Below are 18605 nucleotides of genomic sequence, written 5' to 3' on the forward strand. Positions count from 1 at the left end.
ATTATTGTTGTAAATGCATTGGTGATTTGTTGTAAATATATATTTTGTATGGTAACTGTTTTTTGTTAAAATTGTGGATGGCTATTGTTGTAAACATTCAAACTAGTTGTTATTTTTGTTATTGATTAATGTTGTAAATATATTGTCGATTTGTTGTAAACATATTTTTAGCATGTGAATTTTTTTGTTAAAATTGTTGCCGGCTATTGTTGTAAATACCGAAATTAGTTGTTATTATTGTTGTTAATTAATGTTGTCAATGTATTTTTCATTTGCTGTAAATATATTTTTGGCATGAGAACTCTTGTGAACATCCAAATAAAAAATGTAGCTTTTGTTGTTAATTTATTATTGTAAATATATTGGTGATTTATTGTAAAGATATATATTTTGGCCCATAAAATTATTAGTGATTAAAGTGTTGCTTTTGTGAAATCACCATGAGTATTGTTGTAAATATCCCGTCTTGTTAGATTACTTTTTTTTTGTAAACATCCAGCAGTAGCACGTGATGGTGGGCTCTCGCGTACATTAGATGGCGACGTGCAGCAGGAAAGCAGCCTGCAGTAGATGGCGACGTGCGGCAGGAAAGTACGACAGGAGGAAACCGACGTGAATAAGTGACTGATTGCAGACCGTACGATCTTGATCCAATGGTGAACGCAGCAACCGATTTTTGGGCTCGTGGTCAGGCAACCGACGCCTAGCACTGCCCAAATGAAATGTAGGGGGGCGCGCGGGCGCCAGGGAGGAGCGCCCCATGATGCCATCCACGCGCACAAGCACAACCGCACAATCCCCACCCAGATAGAACCCTAGCTGCTAGCTCCACCCGCACGTCCTTCCCGTGGAGCGCCGTCGACCCGCGGCCGGCCGCACCTCCGTCCTCGCCCTCAGCCACTGTCGTCCTCCGTCGCCGGGGGCCTCCGACGAATTCTCGACGCGGATGGATCTCGTCCACGACGTCGTCAAGGCAGAGAAGTATGTTGTTTTTTTTACTTCTCTGTTGTTCGATTGTACAGTTGTAGATGAATTTCTATAAACATTAGATTTGCTTCTGCTCGTGTAGACAATTAAATACTACTTGATAACTTGATATATACATGCAGAAGGGAAACATTTTTTTGGTCAGATCTCTGCTTCTTTGCTTCATAGTCAGATGACTCATATCTGATATTTCTTAACATTTTTGGCAGATGGAGAATGGGAATGAAAACCGAGTCTCCAGTTTGGCAGCACTACACCCGAGTGGAAATCACTACTACAAAGGATGGCTTCATTGTGATAGAACCTTGGGCAAGATGCAATTTGTGTAGCTTCACTTGCAGAGCCAACCAACAGAATGGGACCTCGATGCTTTACAGACATCTTCAACATAGGCATTATATGTGATGATTTGGAGGTTCTATCAGAGTGTTATTTTGTTGTGAACTATGACATTTTGTAGTATTTCTGTTAAGTGCTATTGTAAACGATAAAAACAGCCTTATTTGCTGCTAAGATGGCTAGGAAAATATCAGTGTCGGGCCAGGCTTTGGGCCGTCAGGAAAATCATCGGGCCGGCATCGGGCCTAGAAAATCGTGAATCTCGTCGGGCCGGGCAGGCCTAGGCCTAAACTTTAGGTGGCGGGCTTTCCTTGGCCCAGTCCAAAGACCGGCCCGGAACGAGATATGTCCAGGTATAGTCATGCATAAGTTACTAGTCCATGTTACTACCTTCATAGTGCATAGTAACTTAGAGGTGGTATCATGCAAAGTCTTATTTATTAATTTGTAGAGTCATTTTGTCTTGGGGTATGTGATGTTATGGTAACATAGCTAGTTACCACCTCCCTCTCTTCCTTCATTTATTGTTGTGCCATGTCACCAAAATACCTTGGAGTGTGTGATGTTACTAGCTAAGTTACTCCCACTGAGCAGTCTGATGTCAGACTTCAGTCTTCAAACCTGCAGTATGAGTTCGGTCGTCTGGTTGGCTCAGCGTTGAGCCCATGATTGGTCATTCTTTCGTCTTGTTGCCAAAGGAGAAAAGAAGTAAGGTGTGGGTCAACCATCCCACCTACGATGGTCCACATGTCAGGGCATTGATAACGCGTGAAGCACACGTCCGTTGGGAACCTCAAGAGGAAGGTGTGATGCGTACAGCAGCAAGTTTTCCCTCAGTAAGAAACCAAGGTTATCGAACCAGTAAGAGATGAAGATCACGTGAAGGTTGTTGGTGGAGGAGTGTAGTGCGGCGCAACACCAGTGATTCCGGCGCCAACGTGGAACCTGCACAACACAATCACAGTACTTTGGCCCAACTTAACAGTGAGGTTGTCAATCTCACTGGCTTGCTGAAAACAAAGGATTAAACGTATGGTGTGGAGAATGATCTTTGTTTGCGAAGAACAACGAGAGAACGAGAGATTGCGTAGATTGTATTTCAGATGTAAAAGAATGGACCGGGGTCCACAGCTCACTAGTGGTGTCTCTCCAATAAGATAAATAGCATGTCTGGGTGAACAAATTACAGGTGGGCAATTGACAAATAAAGATTCATATACATATCATGATGATCACTATGAGATTTAATCGGGGCATTACGACAAAGAACATAGACCGCCATCCGAACATGCATCTATGCCTAAAAAGTCCACCTTCGGGTTAGCATCCGCACCCCTTCCAGTATTAAGTTGCAAACAACAGACAATTGGATTAAGTATGGTGCGTAATGTAATCAACACAAATATCCTTAGACAAAGCATTGATGTTTTATCCCTAGTGGCAACAGCACATCCACAATCTTAGAACTTTTTGTCACTGTCCCAGATTCAATGGAGGCATGGACCCACTATCGAGCATAAATACTCCCTCTTGGAGTTACAAGTATTAACTTGGCCAGAGCCTCTACTAGCAACGGAGAGCATGCAAGAACATAAACAACACATATATGATAGATCAACAATCAACTTGACATAGTATTCTATATTCATTGGATCCCACCAAACACAACATGTAGCATTACAAATAGATGATCTTGATCATGTTAGGCAGCTCACAAGATCTAAACATGATAGCACAAGAGGAGAAGACAACCATCTAGCTACTGCTATGGACTCATAGTCCAAGGATGAACTACTCACGCATCAATCCGGAGGCGGGCATGGTGATGTAGAGCCCTCCGGTGATGATTCCCCTCTCCGACAGGGTGCCGGAGGCGATCTCCTGAATCCCCCGAGATGGGATTGGCGGCGGCGGCGTCTCTGGAACTTTTTCCGTATCGTGGCTCTCGGTAATAGGATTTTCGCGACGGAGAGTTTAAGTAGGCGGAAGGGCAGGGTCGGAGGGGGCGCAGGGGCCCCACACCATAGGCCGGCGCGGGCCCCATGCTGGCCGCGCCGCCCTATGGTCTGGGCCCCTCGTGGCCCCACTTCGTATGCTCTTCGGTCTTCTGGAAGCTCCGTGGAAAAATAAGACCCTGGACGTTGATTTCATCCAATTCCGAGAATATTTCCTTTGTAGGATTTCTGAAACCAAAAACAGCTGAAAACAGCAACTGGCGCTTCGGCATCTTGTTAATAGGTTAGTGCCGGAAAATGCATCAAAACATCATAAAGTGTGAACAAAACATGTAGGTATTGTCATAAAACTAGCATGGAACATAAGAAATTATAGATACGTTGGAGACGTATCAGACATCTCCAGCGGGCGACCTAAATTGACGATCTAAACGGTCCGTTTTTGTCCGTTTAGGTCAGCCCATGGATAGTTTGGGGGTGCCTGCCCGTTTTTGGTTAGGTGGTGTGTCCAGCGGCCCAACCCAAAGTACCCTCCTCGCCCGTTGTCAATGAGGATTGTGTGGTGGAGGCGACGGCCTTAGCTATGGCTTGAGCCCTCCTGGGCAAGGAGGAGGAGGAGGAGGAGGAGGAGGAGGAGGAGGAGGGGAGGGGGAGGAGGAGGAGGAGGCGTCCGCGGCGGCTGCGAGGGCCGCAAGAGACCTCGTTCGTCGGGAGCACGACGACGTAGTAGCAACGAGGTCGGTGAGGGTGTCCGCGACGGTTGCACGGTGTGCGACGTGGTTCTAGCTGCGGAAGCGGCATCAACTGCCGACGCTGCATCGGCGGCGGTGGCAGCAGTGGCGGAGGCGGAACGGTCTGCATCGGTGATTGCGGCGACGGCAACAACGCAGGAGGCAGAGCGGGCTGCCGTGGAGGAGGCGGAGCGGACCGCGGTGGCAGCGGAGGAGGAGAGTAGCGCCCATTGGGACGCCGAGATCACCGCCGCCTTGGCTAGCCGTCGTGCCCAACGCCACCGGGATTTCCATCGCCTTCGCTCCATCGCCATGCAACGCCACCAAGAAGCAGCCATAGGGGCTACGCGGGCGGCGGGAGGTGTAGACATGTACCGACATAGTAGCGGTCGTTTATTTTCAATTTGTGCGAGCCTTTTTGTATAACTGGCTGTTGGATCGTAATGAACAATTAACTAGCGTAATGTGACACTTACAAACCAGACCCAACGGCCGATGGCCGGACACAAACATTGTCCTGCGTTGAACGCATCCTTTCTGCAAATTTGGTGAACGGATGGATCATGATGGACGGGTCAGTCGTCGCTGAAGCGTGCGCGGGTTGTCCGCGCAAACCGAATCAGACGCACCATTACCCGATGAGTCGGCCCTGGGCGCTTTTGCATGGGGCAATTTGTTTGTTCATGCCAAAAGTTCATAAAAGATTCCCTCTTGTATGTCTTGAATTATATGCGACGGAGTCATTTGGTCTCTTGATGGAAATGATGATATTTGATGAAAAGACACTTCGTAGCTAACCAATGTCAGCAAACTTTTTTTTTTTTTTTGCTTTTGTGATGAAATGGCAGGATTAGATATTGAATTATTGCAGAGGCCGGGGTATTTCCTCCTTTTTGATAAGCGATCCTAAATTAGTATGACTGATAGTTAATCATTTTCGAAATTCTCTATTACAACAACAAGCTAGTGGCTAGGTTGCTCCTTTGCATCTATTGTCCATTCTTTTCGCTTAACTGATGGCACAAAATAATTTTGCCTAGTCTGCTATAACATCCATTGTCTAAAACGAAATGATGTCCTCAACCTAGCTCGCGGCTCTCAAGCCATTTATATCTAGGAAATCAAGTTCCAACTTGTCGACGATCAAATCACTGTCCCATTCTTGCTCGACAATTTTTCGGTAATTACTATAGTGGAACACCGAATTCTATATCTGCCACTCTCACAATGTGAATTGCGAAACTCCCATCCATCGTGTGTGTCCACGAAGTCTGCTATATATATCTTGTCTTTCTCTTCCCATGCCGATCATTTTCCTTGGTGAAAGAACATTTTCCGTCTTTTTGGGTTTTGTGTGTTTGATGTCAACAACAGGTACCTATTTATGTGTGTTGATGTAGACATGTACATGGTTTCATTATACTTACATGGCTGGTGGAATGACCTGACAAATCTGGAGCCATTGCTGCCTTTTTGCTCCAGGCGGAAGTTCCGGCCCCTGCAGGCGGAAGTTCCGCCCAGATGCTCCTGTCAGCAGCATCTCAGCGCCTCCCACGTTGACGCTCGGCGGAAGTAGGCCAGAAGTTCCGGCCAGCGGAACTTCCGCCCTACTTCCGGCCAAGTTCTGGAAACTTCTCTTTTGCTCACAGTAGGTTCCAGTATGGTTTTCGCGCAATTTCGGAAGTAGGCCGGAACTTGGCCGAAACTTCCGGTCACCGGAAGTTCCGCCCTTGTTCCACCTGCATACAGTCCATCAGCTTCTCGGGTGCGAAGGGATCCAGCCGGAACTTCCGGCCCCTCTGGCCGGAACTTCCGGTGTTACACCAAAACGCCCACAACGGTCAGATCTGAAGCACCTACTCATATAAATAGCTATCTTCCCCATTGGACAAGCTGCTCAATCATTTTCCAAGTTCATCCACCATTAGAGCCAACTCAAGAAACACAAGAATCACAAGATCTCCTCCTCCAACCATCCAAAGCTCTTGATCTTTGGAGATCCGAAGGAGAAGACCCCGATCTACATCCTCACCGAAGCGATTTGCATTTCCCCCTCATATGCTTGAGAGCCCCTTTGCTAGTGTTCCTCTTTTGGGAAACCCTAGTTGTTTGTAGTTGATATTGTTCTTGTTGTTGTTGTTACAGATTTGGGAGCCTCCAATTTGGTTGTGGATGTGTGCCCTAAGAACCTTGTAAAGGCCCGGTTTCCGCCTCGAGGAAATCCCTTAGTGGAAATGGGTAGGCCTTTGTGGCGTTGCTCACAGGAGACCTGAGTGAAGCCTTCGTGGTGTTGGTCTGGCTTTCGTAGCGACCACACTCCTCCAAACGTAGACGTACCTTCTTGCAAAGGAAGGGAATTACGGGAATCAACTCCGTGTCTCCGCGTGCTCCACTCTCGGTTACCTCTATCCTATTATCCTCCCTATATATTGCCTAGCTATATAGTGCTTAGTTGTTGATCTTGTCATATAGGTAAATTCACATAGTTGCATATCTAGAGAATTTACCTTTGTGTCAAGCCTAAATTGAAAAAGAACTAAAAATTGGTTAGCACTTATTCACCACCCCCCCCCCCTCTAGGTGCGGCATACGATCCTTTCACTTGGGCTATGACTTTCTATGTGATGCTTATTCCCTTGATGTGCCATCTTTTTGACACCTCATCTTCTCTTTATGTGTGTGTGTGTTTCTCGGATGCGTCACTTATTGCATTACCATTGATCTACGTATTTTTATATCGTTGAGCTTCTATTATTGTGGGATTTATGTTCTTTTGTGACATGTTGTTCTTCTGACCATAGCTCGGTTGGCGTCGATATCATCTTCGACCGATTGTAGCTTGACTCAACAGGTTTTGAAGACTCTTCATGATATGACGACACTCTCAAGTTGCGGATTTTGGATTATCATTTTTTTGTTTGTAGTTTTTCCTTTCTTCAAATGCAATGCTATTGTATACGATTTGCATTTGAGGACGTGTGTTACGGAGTATTAGTATTGCTATAGATCTTTAAAGTATGTATTTGTCTAGATTACTGTTATTTTACCTCAAGTTGGATGTACTATAAGCAAAACAAATTTTTATGCTGACTATGTAAAAAAGATTTTAAAAAATGGTGCTATAATAAGACTTTTCACGATTTTTTGTGTGTCTTTCACATAGGCCACAAGAAATGTTGACATCTCGCAAATCTTCACGTGCGCATATAGCATGTGGATATGTACGTGCTAAGAAAATTGACATTTTGAAATGTTTTGGGTAAAGACAGCATATGTGAATTTCCTGTTTTTGGATACAAGTTTATGTTTGTGTTTCATTATTGGTCTGTTGGTAAGGTAATCATCACCAAGAGCAAATGGTAGAAAAGTGGGGTATTTGGGCAACCGAAATTTAGTAAGATATTAAAGGAAACTCGTGCTAAGAAACAATCTTCAAAGATCAAACATATATTGGGCCTATTCAGTTATTTTTGAATCAAATTACGTTTAACCTCAGTTTATAAGAAAATTTACAACATATTATCACGGTTTCACATAACTACCGAAGATATGTCATGTCGATTATAAACAAGTCAAATTTGACAATGGACCTACCGCAGATAACACGACTGGGATCATTCTGGTCTTGGTGGGATGATGTGAAGTGGGTGCTAGATACAAGCTAATAATAACACCGATATTGTTAAAGTGTACAGCTTGATGTGCATCATGAACTAGTACTGTAGTATACTAAGAGCATGTCTAACAGACCCCTTAAAAGGGGCAAACCCGTATAATAACCGTCGTTATACGAGTTTCGGCTCTACCCGGCCGTCTAGCACACCCCGTAAAACCGGCCCCGCATCGATTTTTGCTGTTTTCGATTACGGGGCGGGCTTTCGCCCTCTACTTGTGCGGGGTGGGAGCGGGAATAGAGGGCGAAACCAGTATCCCATTTCCGAAAGGGCGCGCGGACATTTCAGTTCCCCCCACCCGTTTTTCCCCGCGCGCCGCCGCAGCCACCCGCGCGCCGCCGCCGGAATCCGCCAGATCCGCGCCCCTCCGCCGCCCGCCGAGCCGCGCCGAGCTGCGTCGACGCGCGCCGCACCTCCGCCGCACCCCCACCGAAGATCCGCGTCCCTGGTAGATGGCGTCGGAGGATGTGCACATGGCGGATTTGGACGCGACGTCGACCGATTGGTCCTCATCGGATTCCGATGATTCGGACATCGACGAGTTGCTCAACGACGACGAGACGGAGACGATGCTGCTCCTGTTCGGCATGAAGCAACTGGAGGATCACGCCAAGCTGCTGGATCAGCGGAAGGGATCCGTGAGGGGTTGAAAACTCGGACGAGCTAGCAGAACCCGTATCCCCACCATTTTACGGGGTGGGGATACGGGTTCTGCTAGCTCGTCCGAGTTTTCAGCCGGCGAAAAGTGCATACAGGGCCCTCTAGTCGCGTTTTAAGGGGCGAAAAAATACGGGGCATGTTAGACATGCTCTAAGCTCGTATCAGTTTCCGCTAGTATATATGTCTTCTGATGGTTGAAACACTCTCATGCTAATCAAATTCAAGTGAGATTGAAATACACATGCATGATGTCGCATTTGTAGACAGCTTGCACCTCACAGGTTCGCTTGGCCTGAACACATAAGACCTTTCATGGATTGGCAAACACAATTACCATGAGTGCCAAACTAGCGTCTTATTCTCACACGCGGGACGATTCCGTACGACCTGGAAAGCTAGCGAGGCCGCCTATCGGCCCCAGACTGGGCGGCGTAGGTTCGTACATCATTGAAAATCCAGTTTGAAATCCCGGGGACCGGTTTTGTACATGGCTAATTTGGTAAAAGTTGTTAACTCGCCAAACACCAAAAAGTGGTTAATTTGCATGTGAGAAATAAGGCCTCTTATCTTCTTTTTTTTTGAAATGGGGGTATTCCCCGGCTTCTGCATCATGACGATGCATACGGCCATTTATTAAAAGAAGGTTCAAAATAGTATTGTTTACAACTCACGCAACCTCGAAGATCGATACAATAATCAACCGCCGACAACGGCACATAAACACATACTATGACTACATAACAACATAGCCTTCTAGTATGTCGCCAACCAGCCTGGCACAAGATATTCTGAGCGACCATCAGGAGCCGTATGCATCCAGAAACCATGGCATCCCGCTGCCCCTCCGGAGAGAGTAGGGCCCATAGCTGGACCCAGTGAAAAACCATATGGATAACCTGCAAGAAATGAAAAGAGGTTTTTTATTAAAAATTATATCATTCCTGACCCTCCAAATAGACCAACATAAAGCAGAAACCCTAATCCGGATAAAAGCCTTAGATTGTCTATCTACTCCATTTAACCAATTACCAAACATATTAGTAACATTGGTGGGAGGTGAAAGATCATATGTAAAGTTAACCGTACGCCATAAGAGCTTAGCTAAAGGGCATTCAATAAAAAGGTGTTGAATGGTCTCCTGTTCCCCACAGAAAACACATTTGGTACACCCATTCCAATGACGTTTAGCTAGATTTCCTTAGTTAATAACACCTTATTACTCAAGAACCACATGAAAATCTTTATCTTTAGCGGGATTTTAACCTTCCATAGATACTTTCTGAGGAAATGGGTATGGTCACACATAAGATCTTCGTACATCGATTTCACTGTAAACAAACCATTTGTTGTCAAATTCCAGACAAAACGATCATCCTCTTCATTCAATTGTACCATCATAAGTCTCCGACATAATTGCAACCAGGACGTCCATTTATTACCAGCCAACACACGTCGAAATGTAATATTTAGAGGGGATTGGGCTAACACCTGAGCCACTGTAACATTCTTATGGTGAATTATATTATAGAGCGACGGATAATGTTGAGACAACGAAGTATTTCCTAACCAGGTATCTTCCCAGAAGCGGATACTCAACTCATTACCCACTTTGGAAAAACCCCTAGTAAAAAACTCCTGTTTGACCTCCATTAAATCTTTCCAGAAAGCGGAATCAGAAGGTCTCGCTTGAACCTCTGATAATGTCTTCTGTCTTAGGTATTTATTATGCAGCAATTCCTGCCACACCCCGTCTTCATTAAGAAGCTTAAAAAGCCTTTTACTCAATAAACATCTATTTTTGATTTCGAGGACCTCAATGCCTAAGCCCCCTTAATCTTTGGGTCTACAGACAATGTTTCACTTTGTAAGCCGGTATTTTCTTTTGTTTTCGTCGAACTGCCAAAAGAACCTTGATCTATAGAAGTCCAAACGTTTCCTTACCCCAACAGGTATTTGCAGGAAAGACAACATAAACATCGGTAAGCTAGTTAACACTGAATTAATAAGAACTAGCCTATCACCATAGGATAGTAACTTCGCTTTCCAGCATCCTAATTTACTTTCAAACCGTGTTTCTACCGGATACCAATCTGAATTTTTGAGTTTTTTGTAATGAATTGGAATACCCAACTATCTAAACGAAAGTTGTCCAGCATTACATCCAAAGATCTGCTTGTACTGGTCCTCCTCCTCCTTTGCCTTTCCAAACCAAAAAATCTCACTTTTATGAAAGTTAATTTTGAGCCCCGATAACTCTTCAAAGAGATACAAAATTAATTTCATATTAACAGCTTTGTTGAGGTCATGTTCCAAAAAAAGGATAGTATCATCAGCGTACTGTAGTATAGAGAGGCATCCCTCAACTAAATGAGAATTAGCCCTCCTACCTGACCATCCTCTTTTGCTCTTTCAATTAAGATGGCAAGCATATCCACTACAATATTAAAAAGAATTGGAGATAGAGGATCTCCTTGCCTTAAACCTTTTTTTGTCTGGAAATAATGACCAATATCATCATTCACCTTCACCCCAACACTACCTCCTTGAACGAATTGTTGCACTAGTCTCCCCCATTCTGGAGCGAAACCTTTCATTCGTAAAGTTTGTTGTAAAAAAGGTCATTTCACCTTATCATAAGCTTTCTCGAAGTCGATTTTAAATAACACCACATCCATCTTCTTAGTATGCAATTCATGAAGTATTACTACCTCTTCCAAAATATTCCTTCCTGGCATAAATGCTGATTGGATTGGGTTGGCCTCTTATCTTCTGGAGGATTTGGTGAAACATCGGCGAAAAATGGACACGAAATAGACATAAAGTGTATAGGATAGTGCTCTCTTATTTATTATTCAGATATTTGGAGAGAACCCATGTGTATAATTGTATTGTCCCTGCCCTAGTTATATTAGACCCGTCAGCCATGTTTGAGATTACATATAGTGAAGGTATCACAAATAGTAATGTGCACGCCATTCAAACAAACAAAAATATTACATTTCCCTGCAATTAATAATGAGAAAGATCATAGTGGTATTATAGGTACTCCATATCGGTGTTATTATTAGTTTACTATCTAGCACCCACTTCACATGGTGGTCACTAAGCACTACAATTCTCCCCTGGCTTAGGGCATCTCCAGCGGCGTGACGCATTTCGGACGCCCAAAAGTGGTCGCCAGCGTCCGTTTGCGTCGCCCAGCGGACATATTTTGACCGCGCGTCCGTTTGCGTCTGGGTGTGCTCCCACCGGGGCGACCCATTTTTTGAATTGCAACATAGTTAAAAACATAGAAAGTAGTACATATGTGAATGCATAAAAACTATATAAAGTAAATCTATAGACCTAGACTACTTGCTTTCTGACGGTCCGGCACCATCGTTGCGTCGCTCCGTCGCCTGCTTCTCCGCCGCCTCCCGCGCGGCCGCTATGGCTCGGTGCGCCGCCGCGTCCTCTTGCAGTGCCTGCTGCAGCCTCGCGTTGGCGGCGTCGTTCTTGAACGTCTCGAACGACTCGATGATGGCCCTCTGCTCCGCCGCCCTCTCCTCCGGCGTTGGCTCATCAGGATCATCGGACGACCAAGATATCTCCGAGTCGGAGTCCTCTGCGGCAGCGGCGGCCGCCAGCCTGCGCTGTTCCAGCTCGGCGTCGACCGCCGCATGGGCCGCCCGCTCCTCCTCTGCTTCTTCCTCCGCGAGAGCCAGATCCGTGGCGTCCCTCACCGGGTGGAGGAGGTCGGTGCTGTCTTCGGAGTCGAACTCCTCGTCGGAGCTCGAGGCAGGGGAGGTGGAGTGGGAGGTGAAGGTGCAGGTGGAGGTGGAGGCACGCCATTAACGCGGCCCTGCAAAGGCTGCGGCGCGCCGCCCGCAAGTAATGCCGCGGAAGACGAAGCAGTTGTGACGCTGCCAGGCGGGCCCATGCGAGGACCGAGCGGACACTTTGCGCGTCCGCAGAGACGCAAACCTGGCGCATATTTGGGTCAGGTTTGCGTCTCTGCGGCCGGCCCGGTCTGTTTGCGTCGCGCCGCTGGAGATGCCCTTAGAATAAAGGTTAACCGGTAATGTCTAATACAGTTCTGCCACTCCTTCCTGTCGGTCTGCTTGATGGAATGCAGTTCAAATAAATCTGCATGTTCAATTGTTGACAAACAAACTTTGCTGAGCCAATTCACCTAATTGATGCCAACGGAGGACCATCCACTTCGAATTGAATGGCAGGTAGTGCAATTCTTTCTAGCTCTTAACTCAATCGATCTTCTTTCAATTGAAGCCTACAGATTGGCGCCTGGAGTGGAATCTTCGGAGCCAGGAAACAGGATGTCTCTCGTACGATCACATCAGTTTCCTCTAACATCTCGATGGAGCGATCATCACCTTACAACCCATGGAGGATATGAAGCAAAAGATACAAACTACAAATCACAGCCCCTGGAAGTTTACACACAAAGTGTATTTATATCGAGGTCATGGCGCGGCGGGCCTGGCCATCAGTCAATCGTTCATACACACGAAAGTCACCACAATATCGTTTCACCCACGAAAACAAGAAAAACTATATCACTGCTTCTACCAATAGGCCACAATCACTCCTTCCTACACAGAGATCATGCTAACCGCCAAGTCGTTCCAACGACGCAAATGGTATGAGTAACTGATGATTCTCCCATTCTATTCTTGCTGCCGACTCCCTAGTTTTACCAAGCTATGCATGACCTGAGAAAAAAAACGTAGTTGGGATTCACTATGCAATCTCACTGATCACATGCCTTTATTTTTTTTTTCGATAAAGGATGCTTTATTACTTTTGAGAAAGCAATTACATCCAGCCTGTGCATAACCAGGATGCACACAGCCGTTTATATGTCTCAAGTCAACAGATGGAATAAAAAGATGAAATACATATCGGAGCGATGAATTATATGACGCCTAGGGTGTGGGTGGGGCTGCAATCCGTAGACTATGTTGCCACCCATGTAGGGAAAAAGTATTCCTCGCCGTAGCCTCCAACCGTGTACAGACCTCCGTAAACAGGTATCGGTTCTCCACTTGCTGAAGAGGTAACCACGAACGGAGAATACCTGTACATCTGTAGATGACCTGCAAAATGGAACAATTTTTATCATTAAAAATCTTGTCATTTCTACGTAGCCAAAGCGCCCAGATAACTGATAGCGCCCCCACCCTAAGGAGCAACTTAAACCTTGAATCTATACCATGAAGCCAATTGCCAAAGACATTGGCTACACTAGTCGGAGGATACAGGCTAGACGCTACTTGGATGATCGACCATATAGATCTCGCAAATTGGCATTGGAAGAATAGGTGTTTAATAGTTTCATCATGATGACAGAAACACACCGTGTACTCCCATGCCAATTTCGCTTAACAAGATTATCTTTGGTGAGGATAACTCCTCGACGAAGATACCATCCAAGAAAAATTAATTTTTAATGGTATTTTCATCCTCCAAATTTTTTATTATTATCAACTGGTATATTAGAATGAATGATCGCATTGTATAATGATTTTACTGAGAAAGTGCCATCTACATGTAGATTCCATCTAAATACAGGGCGAACAGACACATCTAAGTAACAAAGCCCATTTTCATTTTGAACATTTTTGGATGCATCAAGAAGGTATTTATGAGATGATAGCAAGAGAGTCTTGCGTTGCTGGGTAACAAACCTGAGTGGGGTTTCTAAAAAACGCTAACTCAACATAACTGAATCCCTAGACCTAAAAGCAGAAAATACATCTTTAGAGATGCGATGAGCAGTCGCGGGGACGGGTTGAAAGTTTGATAGGGTGAACTCATACCCAACGGCCGGCCACCCCCATGAACAAACGACAGGCGCAAGCACTAATAACATTGCTAATTAGAATTTAAACTAAAAGCCTTGCTACTACATGGCCGAGAGCCCAACTAGCACATGAACTCAGAGTCCAGCCATGTATCTGAGGCCTATAGAGTGGTAAGAATCCTTAGAGCATCTCCACCGGCGTTCCCAATAGCATTTTTAATAGCTCTATTTGGATCCTAGTGAGAGAAAGTGCACGCACAGACGCTTCTAAAAAAGCGTCGGTATGTTCTGGAGCCCCATAAAAGCGTTGGTGCGCCCGAAAGAATCCTATGCGAATGGCTTCGATCGGGGCGTCGGCACCATTTTTCTCTCAAAAGATGCTAACCGGCCACATGCAGTGGCAGCCTCCAAAGATTCTTCTCTCTCCTACGTTTTTTCTATGTTTTCTGCCTCCCCACATACTTTCCTTTAACTGCATGCATGTGCTATTGGAGCTATTGTATAGGGGTTACCGTGTGGAACACACTTCCCCATATCACATATACTGTTGTCAGCACTGCTGCCGGCCATATTATAGGGCTCATCGGTGGAGATGCTCTTAACGATATGTTTTCTCTACTAGTAGTAGATCGATCGTCGGCCGCCGCCTCCCGACCGTCCTCGCTATGAAAGTATCATCCATACATGTCGCCTCTTCGCCTCCTCAGATTGTTCGTCTCCTCTTCTGCGCATGATGCGGCGTCTGTCATTGCCGGCTTGCCGTGCGCCGTATCGTCCAGTGAATTCACCACCAGATTATTTGCCAGGGTATGACCGTAATGCTTTTCTGGTTTGATGTGGTAATGGCTAGCACATTAGTTTGTAATCTGCTTAGATAAGACTTAGAGATCCAATTTTATCTTTTATTTAACATGGTTATACTTCTTATAGATAGAACATGAAGTGAAAAACGCTATTTGACCCGAGGGTGCAGAAAAGTTATTTTGTAGCCAACATAATTTTATGTTGTTACATTCATAAAATTATGTTTTGTATACATATAGTTACGTTCATACTGACTTAACACAAAAAAAATGGACATAAAAACTCATTGTATGAGTAATTGTAGTGTAAAAAATAACGAAAATACTTATTTTATGTCACATAAATATTTTTTGCAAGTTATATTTATTCTTATGTTCTACTCGACTAATAAAGTAAGAAAAAATTTACGTCACGTAAAAACTCAATTACGGATGCAAAGATAGAGGGTGGGTGTAGAATAACTATTCTACTCCCTCGGGGTCAAATAGCGCGACTCGTAGAAACGCTATTTAACCTTAGGGTGCAGAAAATTTATTTTGCACCCAACATAATTTTATGTTGTTACATTCATAAAATTGTGTTTTGTATACATATAATTACGTTCATATTGATTCACAACAACAAAAAAATAAACATAAAACGTATTGTGTGAGTAATTGTAGTGTAAAAAGCATCAAAAATACTTATTTTATGTCATATTTTTTACGTCACATAAACAAATATTGTTTTGCCAAATCTATTTTTTCGTATGTTCTACTCCGCTTGTGTAGCTAGACAAAAATTACGTGACATAAAAAATCAGTTACAGTTATAAAGATAAAGGGTGGATGTAGAATAACTATTATGCACCTTGGGGGTCAAATAGCGCGACATACATATGTAGCACAAGTGATAAGAAAAATGCAAGTACACAAACATCGATGTCAAAAACTCCTTCGCAGCCCTAGAGCCATTGATAAGCATTATCTCCATAGAAGAGTTGTAGCTCCACAGTAGGTGAACGTATATGAGGTTTCTCTGTTCATGTATAGTGGTGTTGACTGGTTGGGTCACTGGGTATTTTTTGAACAAAGAAAGGACCCGAAGGGTCCAGAGAGCTGCTTATACGGTGGGCTTACATGTTACATAGAGGACCACAGAAGAAAAAGAAATTACAACCGAGCCCCCAACTATTACAAGAAGGACCCAAAATATAAGTTTGAGGACGCAATCAGGTCCTTCTTCTCCACCGAAGAAGACGAAGCACTCGATGTCACGGCCACCTGCACCTGCGCCGGGGACTAAACCACTTGGCGATGAGCCTGCGTCGAGTGCGGTGACGGAGTCGCTATAGGGCCTCCTCTTAGGCTCACCGGCCAGGAGGTTGAAGACGATGCAGTGTTGACGGCGCTGCAGCAAGGAGAATTTTTATGTGGTTCCTTCCTAGAAAATAAATCCTCGCTAAAGACAATCTAGCTAAACGCAATTGAGGTGGTAATATGAAATGGTTTTTCTTTCCAACGCGATACAATCAAAAATCTCTTTATAGATTTCATCTACCAAAGATTATTTGGCATGTTGTTCATATGACTTTCATTATTTTGCCCCCAACTAATATAACGAATCTATTCGGTAATTAGTTGCATGGGGTTTGTAAGATAAAGGTCAAATAAAATTGCAGGCAATTAGTTGCATGGGGTTTGTAAGATAAAGGTCAAATTTTTGTTGGAGCTTGTGCTTTAGTTTGGGTCATATGGAACACACGTAATATTTTGTCTTTAACAAAACAAAGAATCCTTCTTCTATGCAGGTTATTCTGGCTACACACTGGATCCGTATGTGAACGTCTTTTCAGCCGAATGAGGCGTGGTCGGCCATGTATTTTGGGTGCAACCAACTAAAAATGGTAGTACGGGATTTATTCAACCAATTTGGCTGGCGGCCTTTAGTAGACTTACTTCATCCTGATGAGCACGAGCTTATGTAATCCATGGCGTTAGACTTCTCTTTTAGTGTGTCGTTGATTCATGTATAGACCCTCTCTGATCCATGAGATGTATACCTTTGAATAAGTAATAAGTTACTAAAAGACCATATACATCATTTGATTTAGAGGCCGGGGCTTTGCCCCGTTCGAAAAAAATGGACCTTTTGCGCTGCTAATTTAATGCAGCTAAAATCCATGTCTAAAATTAGGCTTTTCACAAGATTTGTTTTGTCTTTTTTTTGTAGGTCATAGAAAATATTGATTTTTCACAAATCTTTACATACGCGCATAGAATATGGAGACGTACGGTTTTGAATTGTCTAACATTTCTAAATGTGTTTTTAGTAAAGAGAGCATATGCACTTGGGAGATAAATTGAATTTCAGGTTTTTCTTATACAAGTTTGTGTTTCTGTTTCACTATTGATCGGTTGGTAAGGTAATCGTCGCCGTCGGCCAATGGTAGAAAAGCGGGGTATTGGGCAACCGAAAGTTAGTAGGATATTGGAAAAAAACTAATATAAGCGTCAAGCATGTGGCATAGTATTTCATTGAATAAAATTATTATTATATCTTGCTATCTCAGAAACAATCTTCATAGGTCTTACACAAATTGGGACTCTTCATTTATTTTTCAATCAAATTACGCTTTTTCGTAAGAGAAATTATAATGTCATTGCGTTTTTCGGATAATTACCAAATGTCATATCGATATGAAACAAGTCAAATTTGATGATGGGCCTAGCATGAACCACGCGAAGAACCTCTAATGATAGATGCTTTACTAGTAGACACCGGCTCCAACAAAAATGCATTTTTGGTCGTCGAAAAAGATTTTGGTACGCCCGCTTGGAGAAGCTTGGGCCAAGTTCTTCCATGCCAATGGCATTCCCGGGGAGACTTCTTTTAACAGGGGATGGGTCTAGAAGGACCCGGAAGCTTCGTTTCATTTGGTGGGTACAAGGTACAATGAGAACCTCAGAAGGAAATAAAATTACAACATGGTTCCCGCTTTTCTGAAAAGGACCCCTGAGGAGATCTAGAAAAGGGATCGAGTCCTTCTCGACCATTGCTGTTGAGCCTCGAATCTATGGCCGCCGAGATCGCCATCAGGACGAGATCGCTTGGGACGAGGTCGACATGTGGTGATGTGCGGAGGTTGACAAGGTCCTGCAGCCTTACGATCGTATCAGTTTCCTCTAACATCTCACCGTACATGCCATGAAGGATACGAAAAAAAAAAATACAAACTACAAATCACAGACAGGACGCTGGTGGAAGTTTACACTCAAGTAGTGTATTTATATCCAACAAGGCAACGTTGGTACACACAAGTCACCACAATATTGTTCCACCCACGAAAACGAGAAAAATAAAGGCCACAATCAATCGTTCGTACGCAGAGGTCATGCCAGTTTATACCAACGACGATGCAAACGGTATGAGCAACTGATGATTCTCCCATTCTATTCTTGCTGTCGACGCCCGACTCCCAGTTTTACCAAGCTACGCATTACCGACGGTAATTTACCGTGGCAAAACCTAGTTTGGATTTACTATTAGAGTCTCACTGACAGTCTAGACTGAAGACCACCAGGGCTGGTACACACAAAGATGAAAGATGTTCACACCAGGTCCTGTACTGGTATCTCACTGCGTATAGAAGGTAAACAGCAATTCCAAAAGA

The sequence above is a fragment of the Lolium rigidum genome, chromosome 2 (assembly GCF_022539505.1).
Source record: "Lolium rigidum isolate FL_2022 chromosome 2, APGP_CSIRO_Lrig_0.1, whole genome shotgun sequence".
Lineage (NCBI taxonomy): Eukaryota > Viridiplantae > Streptophyta > Magnoliopsida > Poales > Poaceae > Lolium > Lolium rigidum.